The following is a 5,786-nucleotide window of genomic DNA, read 5'->3' on the forward strand; positions in this document are numbered from 1 at the left end:
AGTGCATGACTCTCTTTGCTTGAGGTACTTGGATCATATTTTCAGTTTTTTTGATTTTGGTTAGAAATAACAAGGTTGGATAAGAGCTTGATTTTCATCATCTCTTGCTTCACTTTTGGTTAAGGGAAGCTTCACTACCAAGTTCTATTTAAATCATGATCTTAGATAGAGTGATCATTTGCCTTTCTTTTTATTCATTTTGGTTATGGAAGGGTTGCAACCGTAAACATGAAGTTTCGAATGTTATGATTTGAGGTGCTTCAACCGACCATCATGATTTTGGTGTATCATGTTTCTTATACAAATGATGCTTTTTGGCTGATTGGTCTCAACATAATGTTGAGATTCTTATTCAAGTTTTACAGTTCTTTTTCCTGGCTTTGAGGTTGAAACTCAATATGCACATATCAAACCTTTATGAAATAGGAATATATGTTGGATGTTCATTCTTTGGCTATAGGTCCAAATTCTCTCCTAGAAAACTTCCATTCATATACTTGGGTCTCCCAAGTGGTTTGAATATACCGATAATTGATGGTTATAGTTGTATTATGGACCGATTTAGAAAGAAGTTGTCTACTAGAAGGTAAAAATGATTGGAGTTGAGTCTTTATTTTAAAATATATTTCGGGGAGCCTTGGTATACTTTATATTTCGTATTTAAAGCGCTAGAGAAGATTTTAGTAGTTCCTTAATCTTTAGGATCTTGACTTTTCTGATAGTGAAGAAAAATGGCTTTGATAAAAGTGGGCCTTGGTGTTGGATGATATAAATAAAGGGGGCTTAGGGATTGGTGACATGGTGACTTTTGAGAACTTTTATCTTTTAGTTTTAAAGACTCAATTTAAAAAAAAAATTTGTTCAAGAGTTCGAACTTAAAACTTTTGTTATAAACAAAAAACTTTTAATCAAAAAGCTACTTCAATTAGTGTTTATCTTTTAGTTATATGTAGTGCTACATATTTCCAAAGTTCACACATCTACTTTTCCAAACACTTATATACAAATAAAAGATACAAGTTTTGGATTCCAGTTTCCTGCTAGGCTTACCATAAATGAAGTTTGAATTCATCTTCAATTACATTAAAACAATGTGAACTTGCCATTTATAAGAAATTGTTATTACTAATAATAAAACAAAAATTTATAGAGTCGTGGGTGTAATTGCCTTTAACACAATTGACGTTTAAGGCATGCTAAAACTTTTCATGTTGCTGAAAAGCCAAATGATCTTTTAATCAAATCATATGACATTGTTGTACTGTAAACCATTTTTTATGAAGACTAAGGGGTGCAACTTCTCACCCCTTCACAGAATAAATATGTTTAATGATATTGTATTGTGAACATGTAGGAGAAGCTTGGAAAGAAAAATGAGAATGTAGTGGAAATGCACCAAGAAAAAGGAAAAAAAACGGGGGAATTTGAATGAGAGGGTGTTACGAGAGCTCACCATCATGCTAAATCATCTCACTTTACCATACGAAAAGGTCATACCCTCTTATCTAATGGAAAGGTATCTAATAGCGCGTAGTAGTTTCTTCATATAGACATAGCTAGAGGAAGTTGACATCTGGTCACATATTTAACACCAATAGCTAGAGGAAGTTAACAACTGGTTTCAGATATGAAGTTTTCATTCCTACAATTTTTTGTTACTTAACATTGAACTTTTTTACATACTTATGTTTCAAAAATTGAATTTTTTTTGCAAATGGATTTCCCTAATTTTAATTTCTTTTAGTTCAGATAATGAACAAATCAGTATAGGATCTTAGGATTTATGGGGATACACTTCTATTTTTCACCCCTCCTGTCTAGTACTTACACCTCTACTTAATATATATATATATATATATATATATATATATATATATATATATATATATATATATATGGGAAAATTGAATATTCCCTACAAAGTATATAAGCCCAGGTACCAAAACTCACCATACTATGTCGGTTTGTATCTTATATGCTTTGTAATCGCCCAAAGTTCTTAAAATCCAACTCCTAACTTAATTTACTTCAAGGATTTTTCTAAATTTCATAATTATCTTCCTCTTAGATAATTTTTATTTGCAACTATAATATACATAGTTTGGTAGGCGTTCGGCAAAATGATGTGATGTAAGCAGAAGCTAACTGTAATGACCTTTTTTACAACCAAAAATTTTATTTTTATTTAAGTAAAACTTCACAGTTATAAATCCATTATTGAGAAAACATTTATTCCAATTACATTTATTGAAGACCAGAGTAATATTTAAAACATGGAATCTTCATTGTTGTTGATGAATGTGTATAGTGATGCCTCGCCTTCTCGAGATAACCGATGATACCTGAGGCAATAAACAACTGGGTAAGCATAAAGCTTAGCGAGTTTCCCCTAAAATACCCCATACGATAATCATACAAGTATGCATAACTTCCCATAACCTCCAGATTGGAATACCCAGGTCCAATCAGTCCTCATACTGGAATGCAAAGGGTATGTTAGCCTACTGCCTCAACCCAACCGCTCCTACCAAGCCTTCGTTCCTTCGGATTACAATCGATCTGCACCTGGTATCTTGGCCTACAACACAAAGCAGGACCGCCACCCATCATTACCATATTTCGACATATATAAAACAAAGGATCAAGTAGACACATAATACAGGAAAACAACAATCATACAACTCACTACCGCCTACTAGTCCTCGCATTGCACACTGTCTTACTACCATATAACCTCCATGAAGTGTGTAACCATAATTAACCAGAGGTGAGATAGCCACCCGAAAGATGATCCTACTCTAGAGCCATAACCAAACAAGGAACAGGCAAGAAAGCCTAGATCAAGAGCTCTCAGGGTATCCTACATGACCACAGACAGTCCTTAGGGCATTCCACGAGATGATAAACAGTAAGTACATGTAAACATATAGTTCTACAGATCACTACCCCATAACAACATCCTATATACCATGATATAGATCTAACATATGACTACAACATAACAACATACCCAATATTAGGATACAAATCTAACAACATAGTAACCTACAAAATATCAACTATCCAAGGAATGCATAACCATATATACTCAGAGGTGAGGTAGACACCCGGTCAGGTGATCCCACTCTAAAACAACAACCAAATAAGGAACAGGTAAAAAAGCCTAGATCAAGAGTCCTCATTCTATCCTACATGATTATATACAATCCCTAAGGCATCCCTCTATTAACAGATAACCAAAACTAGTGGGCCGACATTATTGCCTTCGACCCATGGGTAAAGTGAGGCAATACTCACATGAATCGAAGAACTCTGAATACTGCGACATGATCCCTTTTTCAGTACTTCTTGCTCCCATGAATCCACTAACACTAGAATCGAATAAAATCTCAATCAATAGCCCAAAATGATCAAGTTTGAACCAAAGTAAAACTTGGTCAAAAAGTCAACATTCAACAGTCAACAGATTGGCCCTCATAACGTGACTATCTGTGGCTCACATTATGAGCCACTACAGGATAAAATAGCGGGGTCTCTCACTCCCCATGATGTGACAGGCATAATCCTCACGTGACGAGATTCGTCTGAGTTCTACTTTGATCCAAAAACCTCTTAATACATTAAGCCAGTACTCCATCTTTTTCCAGGAGTCTCCTTAACACTCCTATGATCATAAAAATCGATGCTTTAATATCTTGCATGTCCAGTATAAGAATTGAGCTCAAACTAGGTCATAGATGAAGAAAAAGGAAGTAATTTCTCAAGCTTGGACTCAAACATTCTCCAAACTTCAGATCCATGTCATATAAGCATCAAGGGAACCTAAGGACCCATAAATTTTCCAACTTTATTGAGTCCAAACACTCCAACTCTTAAGATTTTGGATAAATATGCATAAAACCTTAGATATAGAAACAATGAAACATAAATCTTGGATCTTGATAACTTACATTGGTCCAGAAGTGTAGCTAAGGGTTTCAAATGAAACTTCTAATATGAAACTATGCTTCCATGGAGATCACTTCTTCTTCAAACCACCAAAAATCCAGTAAAAGCTTAACAAACACAAAGAGAGGTTAGTTTATGATTTTTAATGAGTTCAGGAACAAAGGAGGCTGTTTAGAAACCCTAAAATAAGGTTCATGGATTTGGGTTGCAGTGTATCTCACATCGTGAGCTCAGTTTAAATCAAAATCTTAATTGACCATTATACACGTTGTGACCTCTCTATGGCTCACGTCGTGAGTCTTGGTTTTACCCAAAAACCATGCCTTGAATTCTTGAAACCCTAAATTGACCCGATCCGGACCGATTGTTATGATAATATTGAAAATTTTAAAATCTTGGAAATAGATCAAGTTAAGGGTTTAAGAACATTGTAATTTATATATGATACAAATGCCATAGTATGGTGGGTTTGGGTACCTCAGCTTATATACCTTGTCGGTTATATTCACCTTTTCATATATATATATATATATATATATATATATATATATATATATATATATATATATATGTATGTATGAATGTTCGCTTGATTTAATACAAACAAGTATAAACATAAGAAAAGATGATATAGAAGAATAGAAGAACAACGATGATCACAAAGATCTTTTTCTCTAAGAAAAAAAGCACACCCAAGGGAGTGTTCCTACGAGGACATCATGAATGAAAAACCTAAGTCCTTTGATGACACTGGAGGTGTCATTTCAGTAACCCGTTGGTTCGAGAAAATCGAATCAAACTTCGAGATCCGTGCATGCCCTGAGATCAGAAAAGTAAAGTTTGCAACATGCACCTTCACTGATAGAGCACTAACTTGGTGGAACAGCCAAGTCAAATCCCTAACTCTTCAAGTAGCCAATGCCATGAGTTGGGATGATCTGAACGATTTGATGCTGGATGAATACTGCCCTAGGGGACAAATGTAAAATCTGGAACAGGAGCTCTGGAGCCTGAAGATGAAGGGTTCCGATTAGGGCTGTAAACGAACTGAACGTTCGGCGAACCGTTCGTGAACTGTTTGGCGGGAAGTTCGTTTATTTAATAAATGAACGAACATTAACAAAAATTATCGTTCGTTTAGTTAAATGAACAAAAATGAACAGTCTTGTTCGTTCATTTATGTTCGTGAACGTTTGTTTATGATGTTTGTTTACGTTCGTTTAAGTTTATTTATATTCATCTATATTTAATTATTTTTTATTATATTTCTATATTATATGTTTGTTTATGTTCATATATGTTCAGTTGTGTTTTTTTTTTTTTTTATCTTTGTTCGTTTATGTTCGTTTAGCATGTTCACGAACATAAATGAATGAACATGAACAAAGTAATTTGTTAAACGAACGAACATGAACAAGAAAATGTCGTTCGTTTATCCGTTCGTGTTTGTTTGTTGTTCGGCTAACTTAAACGAACAAACATGAACAAGACCTTGTTCGTGTTCGTTTGGTTTGTTTACAGCCCTAGTTCTGATATTGCTGCATACACAACTAGATTCAGTGATCTGGCTCTACTTTGACTGTAATGGGTGCGGTGAAACCGGGCATTACAAATGGAATTTCCCTAAGGCAAGATGTTGGAAACACAGGGAAAGTACTAGCCATGGGTCAGAAGGAAGCAACTGCATACCCCATCGTTGTCACGGGGACGTTCCTCCTTGACAACTCTTATGCATGTATTCTCTTTGATAGTGGTGCGGAGAGGAGTTTTGTTAGTCAAAATTCAAACACTTACTCAAACACCAATACCAACCTCTAACTGAAACCTGTACTGTCGAG

This window comes from Lactuca saligna, chromosome 2, assembly GCF_052625555.1.
Source record: "Lactuca saligna cultivar CGN05327 chromosome 2, ASM5262555v1, whole genome shotgun sequence".
Classification (NCBI taxonomy): Eukaryota; Viridiplantae; Streptophyta; class Magnoliopsida; order Asterales; family Asteraceae; genus Lactuca; species Lactuca saligna.